Raw genomic sequence first — 16,000 nt, forward strand, 5'->3', positions numbered from 1 at the left:
GTGGTAGTTTATATGTCTCTAGAAATGCATCCATTTCTTCCATATTGTCCAATTTGCTGGTGTATAGTTGCTCATAATATGTTCTTCTAATTGTTTGTATTTCTTGGGTGTTGGTTTTGATCTCTCCTCTTTCACTCATGATTTTATTAATTAGGGTCATTTCTCTTTTCTTTTTGGTAAGTCTGGCCAAGGGTTTATCAGTCTTATTAATTCTGTCAAAGAACCAGCTCCTAGTTTCGTTGATTTGTTCTACTGTTCTTTTGGTTTCTATTTCATTGAGTTCTGCTCTGATCTTGATTATTTTTCTTCTCCTGCTGGGTTTAGGCTTTCTTTGTTGTTCTTTCTCCAGTTCCTTTAGGTGTAGGGTTAGGTTGATTACTTGAGACCTTTTTTGTTTCTTGAGAAAGGTTTGTATTGCCATATACTTTCCTCCCAGGACTGCCTTTGTTGTGTCCCAAAGATTTTGAACAGTTGTGTTTCCATTTTTATTTGTTTCCATGAATTTTTTCAATTCTTTAATTTCCTGGTTGGCCCAGTTTTTCTTTAGTAGGATGCTCTTTAGCCTCCATGTATTTGAGTTCTTTCTAACATTCCTCTTGTGATTGAGATCTAGTTTCAAAGCATTGTGGTCTGAAAATGTGCTGGGAGTGATCCCAGTCTTTTGGTACTGGTTGAGACCTGATTTGTGACCTGGGATGTGATCTATTCTTGAGAATATTCCGTATGCTCTAGAGGGAATGTGTATTCTGTTGCTTTGGAATGGAATGTTCTAAATATATCTGTGATGTCTATCTGGTCCAGTGTGTTTTTTAAAGCGGTTATTTCCTTGTTAATCTTTTGCTTAGATGATCTATTTCAGCGAGGTGGGTGTTAAAGTCCCCTAGTATTATTGTATTATTGTTGACATGTTTCTTTGATTTTGTTATTAATTGGTTTGTGTAATTGGGTGCTCTGATGTTAGGGGCATAGATATTTAAAGTTATTAGATCTTCTTGTTGGACAGACCCTTTAAGTATGATAGTGTCCTTCCTCTTATTATAGTCTTTGGCTTAAAATCTAATTTATCTAATGTAAGGATTGTCATTCCAACTTTCTTTGATGTCCATTAGCATGGTAAATAGTTTCCCACCCCCTCACCTTAAATCTGGAAGTGACTTTGGGTCTAAAATGAGTTTCTTGCAGATAGCATATTGATGGCTCTTGGTTTTTTTTTATCCATTCTGATACCCTGTGTCTTTTGATTGGGGCAATTTAGCCCATTTACATTCAGGATAACTATTGAAGGATATTAATTTAGTGCCATTGTATTGCCTGTAAGGTGTCTGTTACTCTATATAGTCTCTGTTCCTTTCTGGTCTACTACTTTTAGAGTCTCTCTTTGCTTAGAGGACCCCTTTTAATATTTCCTGTAGGGCTGGTTTGGTGTTTGCAAATTCTTCTAATTTTAGTTTGTCCGGGAAGCTTTTTATCTCTCCTTTTATTTTCAATGACAGCCTAGCTGGATATAGTATTCTTGGATGCATATTTTTTCATTTAATATTCTGAATATATCATGCCAGTCCTTTCCGGCCTGCCAGGGCTCTGTGGATAAGTCTGCTGCCAGTCTAATATTTCTATCATTGTATGTTATAGACCTCTTGTCCCCAGCCACTTTCAGGATTTTATCTTTGTCTCTAAGATAGTAAGTTTTACTATTAGATGATGGGATGTGGACCTATTTTATTGATATTGATGGGGGTTCTCTGTGCCATCTGGATTTTAATGCTTGTTCCCTTTACATATTAGGGAAATTCTCTGCTATAATTTGCTCCAATATACTTATCACTAATATTGTTTCATCTTATGGTATCACTTATCTCTCAAATTCTCCCCTTGTGGTTCAGTAGTTGTTTGACTCTCTTTTGCTCAGGTTCTTTATTCTCTGTCATTTGGTCTTCTATATTACTAATTCTCTCTTCTGCCTCGTTTATCCTATCAGTAAGAGCCTCCATTTTAATTGCACCTCATTAATAGCTTTTTTGATTGCAGCTTGGTTAAATTTTAGTTCTTTTATTTCTCCAGAAAGGGATTTTATTTCTCCAGAGAGGGATTCTTTAATAGCTTCTATGCCTTTTTTGAGCCCAGCTAGCACTTTGATAATCGTCATTCTGAACTCGAGTTCTGATGTATTATCAATATCCATATTGATTAGGTCCCTAGCCCTTGGTACTGCCTCTTATTCTCTTTTTGTGGTGAGTTTTTCTGCCTTGTCATTTTTATCCAGATAAGAATATATGAATGAGAGAATAAAATACTTAAAGGGTGGCAAAGACCCCAGAAAAATATACGCTAACCAAATCAGAGACCTGAAACTGGGTGGAGAAGAAAGGGGGAAAAAATTTAAAAAATTAAAAAAATAAAAAAGAAATATGTATATATAGAGATAAATAGATAGATATAGATATCCATATCTACATCTATATCTATTTATCTCTATATATACATATCTATATCTATATCTATATCTATATCTATATGTGTATTTGGTGAATAGAACTGAGCCACACACTTGATTTTGGATGTATTCCGGTCTCTTAGAAGAAATTACCTTCCAAAATTTTAAAGAAATAAAAACATATATATTTTCAAAAATAAGGGTAAACATGATGAAGGGATGGAATATGACTGTAAAGATGAAAATTTAAAAAAAGATTCTAAAAAATGAATTGATAAGATAAGTTGTTTGGAGAAAGAAAAAAAAGAGGAGAGAATGTGATCAGGGTGGAGCTTGATTTAGGGTATATGTTGTTCTATTAGAAGAAATCATATCCCAAAATTTTAAAGAAAAAAACCACTATATATACAAAAAATAAGGTTAAATACATGAAGGGATAAAATATGACTATAACAATGAAAATTTGAAAAGATTAAAAAAAAAAGTTATTGATAAGATGAAATAGTTAAAAAAAGGTTAAAAGAGGAAAGAGGAGAAGTCACAAAACATAGAATAAGAAAAAAAATTAAAATATTTAACTTTGTAAGACTAAAGGATCATGGGGAAAAAGCCATGAATTCTGTGTGTTGCTTTCCCCTAGCTCTGGAGTTCCGCAGTTCTTGTTGATTGGTAAACTTGGTCTTGGCTAGATGTTCTTGCTGATCTTCTGGAGGAGTGGCCTGCAGTGATTCTCAAATGTCTTTGCCCGAGGCGGAATTTCACTGCCCTTGCCATGGGCCAGGCTAAATAATCTGCTCGGTTTGTTCTCAGTAGTGTTTGTTTCCTCAATGCTTTCTGTAGAGCTCTGGAGGACGAGAATGAAAATGGCGGCCTCCCAATCTCTGGTCTAGAGGAGCCGAGAGCTTGGGGCCCACTCCTTAGTGTGCCTCGGAGAAAAGCAGTCAATCCTTCCCATCTTCCTGGTCTCTGGCTGCACTCTGTGGTCACCTGGCCTGTGACTGAGTGTTTCTATCTATGGTGCATGGCCCCATTTGGAGTCTGCAAACTGTACAGATTCCTGCTGTGTGCTGTCACGCCACTTCTCCCGGAGGAGGAAGGGGTGGTGTCTCTCTGGATCTTGCCACTTGTGGGGGTCCCTGCTCAAAGAGCAGGAGTCCGACTGTGCCTTGGATCACGGTTTAAGGTAACTCCAAGCTGAGAGCCCCCACCTCATCTCTGTCTCTGTAGCCAGCTTCCCCACTCTGATACCTGGCAACTCTGCCATACTCAGACACCTCCAGTATTTCTCTGACCCCTTGGGTCCTGAGCACCCTGTCCCCATGAGGGCTCCACTCCCGCTTAGCCTCTGGAGGAACATCTGTCAGTGAAACAGACTTCTAAAATTTCCAATTTTGTGCTCTGCTGCTCCACTGCTTGGCGGGAGCCAGCCCCTTCCCCAGCAGTTTATCTTCCCATTGCTTCAGACTCACTTCTCTGCATGTCCTACCTTCCCAAAAGTGGTCGATTTTCTGTTCCTAGAATTGCTGCTCTACTTCTCTTCTATCTTCTGTTGAGTCTGTAGTTGTTCAGAATGGTTTGATAACTATTTAGCTGAATTCCTGGGACCTAATGATACTTCAATCTCCTACTCCTCTATCATCTTGCCTTTCCAGATCTGAAATTTATTTTTGTGTGTGGTAGGAGTAGATATCTGATTTTTCTCCCATAAGGAAAACCTGTCATCCTTGTACCATTTATTGGATAATTCATTGTTTTACTAATATGTAATGATTCTTATATTGAATATTCATTTTTAATAGATGTCCGGGTCTATTTCTGATTTTTGTGTTCTGTATCTTTTGTTAGTTTGCCTATTCTTGGCCTTCTACATCACTGTCTTAATCACAATAAATATAGAAAGTTCTATCTGATGGGACAAGTCTCTGTCTGATGCTCATCTTCAGAATTATAGTAGCTATTCCTGGCTGTTTAATTTTCCAAATACATTTTAGAACTATGTCAAACTCCTTAAAAATGTGCTAGAATTTTGGCTGTAATCACGTCAGATTTTTAGATGAATTTGGGGGAAATTGAAACTTCATACACTTGAGTCTTACCTACATTTTGTTAGGCGGAACCTTAACATCTATAGGTTTTGATGCTATTTTGAATAGAATCTGGTTTTCTTTTATATTTTTTTTTAGTGGTTATTGTTATGGTATTCAGCTGCAATTTATTTTGAATGCTAATCTCACAACCAACAAACTTTCTTGACTTGCCGGTATTTTAAGTTATTTGTACATGTACATGCAACTAGGTCATCTGCAAATAAAGATAGTTATGTCTTTCTAAATCTTACATAATTTATTTCTTTTATTTATCACAGTGATTAAGACTACCAATAAAATCTTAAATAAAATGGTGGTGGTGATCATATTTATCTTATTTCTGATTTAAAATAATGCTCCAAAGTTTCACATTTAAGGATAACACTTACTTTAGATTTTTCATAGATATTGCTTTTTTAAAAAAGGTTTTATTTATTTATTTGACAGAGAGAAAGAGAGCAAGCTCAAGCAGGGCGAGTGGGAGAGGTAGAAGCAGGCTTCCCTCTGAGCAAGGATCCCCATGTGGGACTCAATTCCAGGAACCTGGGATCATGACATGAGCTGAAGACAGATGCTTAACCTACTAAGCCACCCAGGGTGCCCCTTCATAGATATTCTTTATCAAGGTAAGGACATAGCCTTATCTTTTGAGTTTACTAAAATGTTTTATTGTAAATGTAATTTTTAGCAACTTATTTATATTTTCAGCATCTACTTATATGATTGTATAATTGTTCCCTTTACTTGTTACTGTAAGTCTATAACTAACAGATTTTCTGATGTTGAACCATCTTGACACCTAGGGTAAACTTTCCTTGTTCCTGGCATATTTTTTTATAATAGTATAATTACACTTCCTTATATTTTATTTAGTATTTTTACATTTATATGTGAGATTACTTTTCTCATATGTTTCTTTATGGTATTGATTGTTGCTTTGTAGTTGTTGTTCTTGTGGTTCTCTGGAGCAGTTTATATAAAGCAATAATAATTTTTTTCTTTGGAATCAAGGTTGCCTTAAGAGTCATCTGGGCTTAGGTCCTTTGTGAAATCTTATAATAATATAGCTATTAATAATCCAATTTCTATAAACTTCCTTTCCTTATTGTGGTTTTCCATTTCATCTTGACTTTTTAAAGTTTTTTATATATATATGCATATCTGTAGATATCTATATATATCTCATGTCATATATATCATATAGATCACATATATATCATATAGATATATGTATGAAATTTTTGTAATTATGGGTTTATTTCTGGGATCTCTATCTCTATTCTATGCCATTGACCTATGTGTCCATTTTTGTGCCAGTACTGTTTTGACTATGATAGCTCTATAGTGTGTGTGTGTGTGTATATATCTAAATAATGAAACCTGGGATTGTAGTACCCCCAGTTTTGTTGTTTTTCAAGACTACTTTGGCTATTTGGAGTCTTTTGTGATTCCATACAAATTTTAAAATTATTTTTTCTAGTTATACGAAAAATTATGTTTGTATCTTGGTGGGATTGCATTTAATCTGTAGATTGTTTTAGGTAGTATGGATATTTTAGCAATGTTTGTCCTTCCAGTCCATGAGCTTGGAATGTCTTTCCATTTCTTGGTGTCTTCTTTAATTTCTTTCATCAGTGTTTTATGGTGTTCAGAGTATAGGTCTTTCACCTCCTTGGGTTAATTTATTACTAGGTATTTTATTACCTTTGATGTCATTGTAAATGGGATTGATTTCCTAATTCCTCTTTCTGTGACTTCATATTAGTGTATAGAAATTCAGTGGATTATTATGTATTGATTTTATATCCTGTGACATTACTGAGTTCATTTATTTGTTCTAGTAGTTTTTTGATGAGGTCTTTAGAGTTTTCTATGTAGACATTCATGTCATCTGCACATAGTAAATGGTTTGCTTCTCTACAAATTTAGATGCCTTTTATTTCTTTTGGTTGTCTGGCTTTTAAAATTCTCTCCTTATTACTACTTTTTGCCATTTTAATTACTGTGTGCCTTGGGGTGGACCTTCTTGGGTTGATTTTGTTGGGGCCTCTCTGTGCCTTCCTGATCTGGACTTCTGTTTTCTTCACCAAACTTGGGAAGTTTCATCTATTATTTCTTCAAATACTTTTTTCTGTCCCCTCTTCTCTCTCTTCCTTTGGGATCCCTATAATGTGAATGTTATTATGCTTAATGATGTTGCTGATTGCCTAAGCCCATTTTAATTTTTTATTGTTTTTTTTCTCTGTCCTCTTAAGCTTGATTGCTTTCCATTACTCTCTCCAGGTCACTGACCCATTCTTTTCCTTCTTCTAGTTTTATTCCATCTAGTTTAATTTTCTAATTTTTTAAAAATATTTTATTTATTTATTCAAGAGAGAGAGGGCAGGGGGAAGCAGAGACAGAGAATCTCAAGCAGACTCCAAGCTGATTGCAAGACCTGACTTAGGGCTTGATCTCATGTTCCATGAGATCATGACCTGGGCTGAAACCAAGAGTCAGAAGCTTAACTGACTGAGCCACCCAGGCATCCCTCCATCTAGTTTATTTTTAATTTCAGTTGTTGAATTCTTCATTTCTGATTGGTTCTTTTTTATGCTTTCTTTCTCTTTGTTAAGGGACTCACTGAAGTCCTCCACTCTTTTCTCAAGTCCAGTGAGTATCTTTATGACCACTAGTTTAAATTCTCCATCAGGTGTATTACATATCTTCATTTTATTTAGGTCTCTTACTTTGATTTTTTCCCCATTCTTTTATCTGGGACATATTCACATGTCTCCTCATTTTCTCTGTCTTTGTATGTTTCTCTGTGTTTTGAAAACCAGCTATGTCATCTGTTCTTGAAAGTAGTGGCTTTAGGAAGAAGAGGTCATGTAGTGCCCCGCATTGTAATGTCCCCTATTCACCAGAACATGGCACTTCAGTAGTCTCTTCTATGTGTGTTGCATGTACCCTACTGTTGTGGCTGAGGTTTTTTGCCTGTTGTTCACTCATCCGCAGTGGCTCTCTTCACCTGTTGTGGGCAGAATTTGGTTCCTGCGTTGTTAGTGGGCCCCAGTCTGGGGCCACCTTGCACTTGAGTTAAGTCAGACCAGGCATTTGCCAGAGATGAAATAACAATGAACTTCAGGGTACTTTCTCTGTCTTGTACCCTGAGAAGCTTTTGTTGGTGGGTGGGGCCTACAGTCAGAATTGATGTTTGTTTCCAGCCTGCTGCTGGGGCTGCAGTTGGAATGGTGTGTGTGGTTCTCTTCCCCTCTCACCAGGGCAGAAGTCACTTTGGAGTGGTCTCGTACTTGTTGAGGCTGTCTGCACACTGCCAGCCTTGTGATACCAGTTTGGATGGCTCTAACCAAGGGCATATTGGAGGGGGCAGGCCTGCAGGAGGATGCGGGGGTGGGGTGCAGGGTTTTAGCAAGTTAGTTTGAGAGTGTTGACACTGTGCTGGTTCTTACAGGTCTCCTTGTGTCAAGGGTAGGGGAGTTGGGGGAGAGAATTGATGCCCACCACCTCCTTTGTTCCTGGAGAAGTCTCTCTACTATCCCTACCCCTCCAACACATGCTCTGAGATTAGTAAATAAATTTCCTTACTATATACACCATGTGATTTTCAAACTGCTGCTTCTCTGCTATATCTCAGCAGGGCTATTTGTTGTGCTCTCTCTTTAAGGGCACAGACTCAGTTTACTCTTGTCCTCCAGGGTCCCCAGAACAAAGCCTGCTGATTTTTAAAGTTCCAGGTGTTAAAACCCCATTGATTGTAAGAACTCTGGAAATTATGCCCCTCTGGTTTTCAAAGTGAAATGTTATAGGGATTCATCATCTTCCCTGTGCCAGGTCCCCATGGCCCAGGATCTGTTTTCCTTCCCCTCTCTGGACCCACAGCATCCCTTCCTTCTGTGGCCATCCCATGGGTCTCTTTAGCTCCTGATAGTATCTCTGCCCTTCTTACCCTCTTTGATGTGACCTCATCTCTATTAGATGTGAAGGGTCCCTTCTGCCAGTCTTCAGGTTGTTTCTGGGTTATTTACACTGGTGTGGCTCTTATCTGATGCTGGACATGATGGCAACAAGAGAACATCTAAGAAGGAAAAGTGGACATGAAGTTGGAAGAGCAAGAAAAATACAGAACAGGGAGGACAAGCTGGAAACCTAGTGAACAAACTGGAACCCATGTTTGTATTTCACTGGCTTGGCCTTGATGTTTGGTGATGCAGGTGACATGTAGGAGAAGCTAGCGGCCTTTGGCCACAGAACTGTGTATAAAGACATAGTAGTTGAAGAACCCTCAGGAGGAGACCCAGCAGGAGTCAGAGGAGCTCTGGGCACTGCCAGGCACTGCAACAGCTGAGCTGCAGAGCACAAAAGTAGCTATTACTTAACTTCTGAGTTCCAACTGTTATGCAAATTTCTACTGAGGTCAACTGTAATCTGGAAATATACAAGGAAGGGAATTTTGGGAAGCCTAGTTCCAATTTAGCTGGATTGACAAGTACAAAGCCACCACAGACTTTTTATTCTTACTTACTTTATTCCTTTAAATGCTTTTAGCTGCTATTTTGTCTGATATAACTATTCTTATGCTGCTTTCTTTTGTTTTAGGTTTAGCTTAATAGGAATTTCTCATCACTTTATATATAACTGTCTGCCTGAAGTAGCCATAAAAATGCATATCTCAGATTTCCTGATCAGGAAGCAGGTGCCCTGGCTTCTCTGGTCTTCTGAATTCAATACCATAATCATGATGAGGCAACACTTTCCTCAGTCAAAGACTGAGCATATCAAGATAACTAATGCAGGCCCATTTCTGGGATACATAGATTCCTCAACCAGGTGACTTTGACTCAAGGACTCCAGATTAGAGTGTCAAAAAATTTACTGGAACTGCTCAGTTCAAGACTCTTCCTACTCCATCCTTCCTTTCCTCTGTCCTTCATAGGGTTCAGACCTACATCACAGTCAGAAGGCTCCTACTTTGTTCCCACCTTTTCCTTTTGTCCTCACAGACATTTTCTCCAAAAAATTTCCTGCACATTTAATACTGTCTTAGTGTCTTTCTTGGAAAACTTGAACTAGTATGCTGTGATTGTGTGTGCTTTTAAAGTGTATCTTTAAAAAGCATATAATTTTTAATCTATTCCAACAAATCTTTTAATGGACAGATTTAATCTATTTACCTTTATTGTGATTTATAATATATTTATGATTGCATTATTTTCTGTTTGCCAGCCTTCTTTCTTCATCTTTAATTTTCCCATTTCATGGTTTCAATTTAAGAGCTAGAGGCTACCTGTCAGGAAAAGCTTGGGATACTGGAATACTAGAATAACAAAGCCTAAATTTTTGGTGGTTTCAAATCAAGGTTATTTCTCAACTCATTCTACATGGTCATTGTGTGTTGACTTATTTAGTCACTCAGAAACCCAAACTGATGCAGGCTCCACCTCAATACATGCTTCCTAAGAGAAGCAGAGAAAGGAAAATATGCCAAACATCCACTTAGCTCTTAAGCTGTCATCTACAAGTGACATAGGCCACTCCCACTCCCATGTCATTGACCAAAAGAAGTTACTTGGACATATCTGATTTCAAATGGGAAGGGAAATGCAGTGCTTTCATGTGTCTAGATAGAATAGGATGTTTGTATATGGTCCAATTGACTCTTTAACCTTTATCCTTCTCTGCTGGGTTGGAAGCTATAAAACATTTATTATTATTTTAATGATTATTATTAAATGTTTTTACTATTCCTACTTAATTATGCTTATTTCCTTAAAAAGTTTAAAATTTATGTAATATTTTAATTTTTTTACCCAAATTTTGCAAAGACCTTAATGAGTTTTAAATACGTAATTTTTTTTGCTTTGTTTTAAAAAGCTATTTATCAATTCTTCTTTTCGAACATTGTTTTATATCAATGATCATATTTTTTAATTTCAAGATTTCTAGTTTATTTCTTTTGCATACATACCAATTCCTATTACATTTCTACCCATTTTTGAATAATTTCATATTTATTTAAATGAGGTATATGCAACTATGTTTCATAGTCATTATCTGGTTCACTGTTATTTTTATGTAAATAAATTTTATTGAAATAGTTAAATCCATTCATTTATGTATTATGTATGTCTGCTTTTCTGCTATAGCAGGAGATTTGACCAGTAAAGCTAAAAAATATTTACTACCTGGCACTTTACAAAAGTTAGTTTGCAGACTCCTGCTTTAAGTGAGTGACAGGTGTTTATTTATTTTTTTCTTTGGATCATCTTAAACATACTTTTTATTAGAAGTCTTTGTTAGACTGTTTTATAATACTAATTTCATCTGGAGGGCTATCTTTCTTAGAATTGTATTTCTTCATATATTCTAGAACTTTGGATTACAGGCTAATTTTGAGTGAAAATGTTTTTGTTTATTAATTATGTTCTTATCCTTTCTCTCTTCCAGTGTCTCCCCTTCCTTATATCTTTTGTGACTCCTGCCATTGGTCTCAGCACTGCAGTACAGAAATTGGTCTTAGGATATTAGTTTCAGTTGATGATATTTTCCTCCTCCTTCTTGGTAACTGTGGAAATCTTATGGATCCAGTTATCCAACAAGGGGTATGTCTTGTCACAAAGTTTTCCCTTCTTTCAGACTCTCCAGATTCATAGCTTGCTATAACCCTTAGCTACAGGTAAAGATCAGTAGTATTGTGTTTTGAGCCTTCTTTATCAGAGAAGAAGGCAGACCCACCATTGCCATTTGATGCCTAGTTCAAATCCCTGATACCATTAAGAAGCAAACTCCTACTTAATGTTGCGTGCTTCTAAACTAGGAAATCCCCAGGCCTATAGCTTATTCCTGCTCACCTCTTTGTATTTATCCTATTTCTGAACCACAGACTTGTTTATCATATTTTTAAACCTAGGTGTCACTTTCTGGCTTTCTTTAAAAAAACTTTTTAAAAAATACTAATAACATGTATTTGGAGCAAAGGGGTATGTCAGAACACAAACCATGGTACTATCTTGACCACATATCTCCATTATATATTTTTGTGTGATGATATCATGGTATCTGTTTACTTTGTAATTAAAATCATAAGCATTCAGTCCAAATGAAGTTACCTGAGTAACTGGGATGAAGCCACTATATGATGAAATAAATTCAAGTTACATTGGGCATGGGATACATCACATTTTGAGCCATAAATTTCAAATGGAATTGTTAAAGTAAAGAATATCTTTAGAATCAGCAGAAAAGAACCATTTTCATAGAACACCATAAAAATTAATTTTAATAGAGAATCTTAATTCTTATGCATTTGAAAATGATGAGAGAAAGATAAAATCTGTTACTTAGTAGAGCTGTATGTTTTTCATCAAGGCAAAATGTCAGAGGCAATTACATGAACAAAGAGTAAACTTACTCATGAATTATGCTACCAGTAATCATGAATAGTTTTTCAATTTATCCAAAATGTCTAATTTTAGAACCCTAGTGATTAATGCGCACTATTAGCTTATTGCCTAGTGACTAAAGAAACAAAAGAAGTGATAAACCATTTTTCTTTAGATTAGGTTTGATTGCCTCATACAACCTTTTTGGTTCTCTTTTTGGTTTCCAGATGAACTCTGAACGTCATATGTTGAAGAACCACAAAATGAAAGGAGGCTGAGTTTCTGGGTCTCTATCAGACTAGAAATGTTTACATGGACTGGTAGGTGAGTGAGAAATAAACTTTTGTTGCACCACTAAGATTTGATGGTTTATCTGTTACTGTAGCTAGTGTTAACTAAACTAGTACAGTGCTGGAGGGTTAGCTACCATCTCACACCTCTCGCAAGGGGGAATACTTATGTGTGATTTTAGCTTGAGGATGTATGATTTTCTACTGTTCTAATTCATGTATGTCAAAGGAAAAAAGAAAAAAAAAGCCTCATATTTATGAAAGTAATTTCCACATAACCACCCTTATGAATTCTTACAACAACTGAAAACAAGCTATATATCAGTAATGGAATTCTATTTTTATTTTTTTTACTGAAGCAAATTAAATATACATTTTATTTATTTAGGTGGTAACTCTGTGACTTGTTTCTATTGAATGAATGCTTATTTAATTACTTTAAACTTAAATTTAACCTCAAAAATTGAAATGTGATTTGAGCAGTCTGTAGAATTTTTAAAGATATCATTGGGATGGATATGCTACATGGTATATTAAATCCTAGATAACCAAGTACAGGGCTTGGCTGGTGAAGCTTGAGAAAGATGATTATAGAACCAATAAAATAGAGGAGTCCTAGTACTTATGTAAATAATTTGCACTACGCTCTCATGAAACTGCCTATCTTTTTCCTTCAGCATTTTAAAGATGTCATGCCATTGTCATTATACCTTTCCTTGATTCTAATGAGAAGTCTGCCATCAGTATTCTTGCTTTTTTCCCTGAATGTAGCATGTGTTTGTGTGTGGGAGTGGGAGTAAGAGTGAAGGAATCTGCTTTTATCTCTATCTTTGGTTTTCAGATGTTTGACTATATATTTATCCTATTTGACATCCACTACATTTTTTTTTTTGAGTCTGGGATTTGTGGATTTTATCTTTCATTAATTTGGACTTCTCTTGACATTCATCTCCTCAAATATTTCTTTGGCTACATTTTCTTCCTCTTCTACTTGGAATCTAGTACATGTACATTTGAGCACAGGTTTTGGATGCTTTTCTCAGTTTTTAAAAAATTTTTTTTCTCCTTTTATTTTAGTTTGGATAATTTTAATTAATTTGACTTGGAATTCACATATCCTTTCTTCTGGCTTCTTAGGCTACTGTAAAATAAAATAAATCTACACTTATTATATTTTTAAATCCTAAAATTTCCTCTTTTTTTAATTACTGTTCTCTACTGGAATGAAGTTCTGCATTATATCCATATGTTGACCACTTTTTCCATTAGTTTTAAAAATGTATTTATAGGGCTGCCTGGGTGGTTCAGTCAGTTAAATGTCTGCCTTCAGCTCAGGTCATGATCCCAGGGTCCTGGGATTGAGCCCCGCTTCAGGCTCTCTGCTGAGCAGGGAGTCTGCTTCTCCCTCTCCCACTGTGCTCTTTCTCTCTCTCAAATAAATAAATCAAAAAATTTAAAAAATATATATTTATATTAAAAATTTTATTTACTAATTCCAACATTTTTATCATATTTGGGTTTACTTCTATTGACTGTTGATTATATTGATTGGTTATATTGATGGATGGCATCACCCTGCTTTTTCAAATACCACATAATTTTTAATTTTATGCTAAAAATTGTGTGTAAAAGGACTGTAAATATTATTTACTGAAAAATAAGAAGTGCCATGCCTATGACAGTCTGCAAATAATGAAGCTGGAGCAGTCTGATCTGTTGTTGAACTGGCTCTGAGGCTTGTGCTAGCTTTAGTTAGATCAGTAGTTCACTACAGGTTTCAAATGTTTTATGAGAAGGATTGGGACTAGTTTATCTGAGAACCAGTGTAATTCTTTATGTCTTACAGCCCAGTAGCCATCTTTCCATGCCACCTAGATTTTGTTTGGTTCCCATGGTGTTCTCTTGGCTCTCTTCAGCCAGGCTTCTGACTTTTGGAGCTTCTCTATTTCTACATCGTTGCTGTGCTCTTAGCTTTTGACATGCTACTGCCTTGCACTCAGGTAAGGGCCATGTGTGACTTAGAGGATGATGTTTCTCAGCTATCCTGTCATGCACCCAGGTTTCAGTTGCTGTGTACTTGATCCACCTTTTCAGGAAATCTCTATCTTCTTTCCCTGTCTGCAGGCGTTAGAGCACCACCATGTGCACTCTGTAAGACTTCAAGTGCAGGAAGATCTCCCTGCTCTCTGCAGCTTCTATCCTTCAGTTGGCTATACATGTGTTCAGTGAAAGCTCTGATAAAATTGGTGATTGAGCACACTCTCCTGGGACCCCCTTCGTGACAGCCACATGAGGCTATAAAGCGTTTATTGAAAATTTAGCTAGTTTCTCCTTTACTTATGTTTACAGTGAGTTTGCTCCTCCTCCTGTGGCCATGGATTTGGGTTTCTTCTCTCCTAAGGAAGGTTATTTCTTTTTGGTACTTTGATCCAACGATGTATCTTTTTATCTTCAGCTCTCTAGTGGAAAAAAAATCCATAATTTTATAATTTGTCTGCCTTGTTCTCTTTGTTAGGGTGGGAGAAGTGGTCTCATGATGTTATACATCCTGACCAGAAGCAACTGTATCCTTATAATAAATTCCTTTTCTGCTTTAATTAGTCAGTTATTTTTGATGTTTGCAAACAAGGACCAGAATTGGTATTACTCATCATGTATTAAGAGAAATAAAGTAATTTAATCACAATCACATAAATTAATTTATTTAATTATTTAATCTCAGGTAATAGTCAAATAATTATTTTTGGAAATTACTATAGCCAAATATATATGAATATGACTAATACTTCCTCATGGTCTTAAATATTTTAATTCAATCAAATTCCATTCTATTTCTGTTCTGAAACAAGTTTTTTTAAAAAATATAAGTTAAAGATAGCCTTCCTCGTAAATACATGAATATAATCTTTCTATATAGCCTCAGGCTTAATAACCCTTTAACTTATTACATATATTAGTTTATATAATATGTAATATTTTGTATTTAGACATTTTGATTTCATTAATCATTTTTTCCTGCTTCTTTTCTGGGACCACTACAATTTCTTATAATTCTATGATCATAGGAAAACTAAAATTAGATATTGTATTTACACAAGTGGGAACAATGTATGGACTAGTTTTATTATTTTTTAGAAAACTGTTCCTATTTCTTTCAAAGATCATTGTATGTTCCACAGACAAAATGGCATTAAATGATCATGTGTTGATTTTTCAAATAGATAATTAATCTTCTATATTACATATTTGCATTTTATTTTATACTCCTTATTCTGTGGACACATGATTATAAACAAATGTTTCTAGGTTATCAAATATGTGTATGAATTTTCTAACTTTAATTTTTCTTTTTTTTTTTTTTTTTAAAGATTTTATTTATTCATTTGACACAGAGAGATCACAAGTAGGCAGAGAGGCAGGCAGAGAGAGAGAGAGGAGGAAGCAGGCTCCCCGTGGAGCAGAGAACCCGATGCAGGACTCGATCCCAGGACCCTGAGATCATGACCTGAGCCGAAGGCAGCGGCTTAACCCACTGAGCCACCCAGGCGCCCTAACTTTAATTTTTCTAAGTGATCGCAGCACATTTCATTTCTTAAAGAAGATATTCAAAACAGCTATATGCAGAAATATTTTAGGTTTTAGTTGAATTATTGGAATTGTTTCAGAAATATTTGAATGGTTTCTTTTTTTTTTTGGTTATTGTTGTTGACCTATTACCCAATGGTGGTAAACCTTTCTGCCCATTGCCAAGGGCCCAATTATTTATTATTTACCAGTGTATTTTCTAAAGCTCCTCATTCTTATACT

The 16,000-nt window shown here is 35.8% G+C and overlaps 1 pseudogene; it reads left to right on the forward strand.

The window, feature by feature from the left end:
- Positions 1 to 5,102: 5,102 nt before the first annotated feature.
- Positions 5,103 to 16,000, forward strand: part of LOC116588828 — a 146,495-nt pseudogene continuing 135,597 nt past the window's right edge.

The sequence above is a fragment of the Mustela erminea genome, chromosome 4, assembly GCF_009829155.1.
Source record: "Mustela erminea isolate mMusErm1 chromosome 4, mMusErm1.Pri, whole genome shotgun sequence".
In the NCBI taxonomy this organism is placed as follows: domain Eukaryota; kingdom Metazoa; phylum Chordata; class Mammalia; order Carnivora; family Mustelidae; genus Mustela; species Mustela erminea.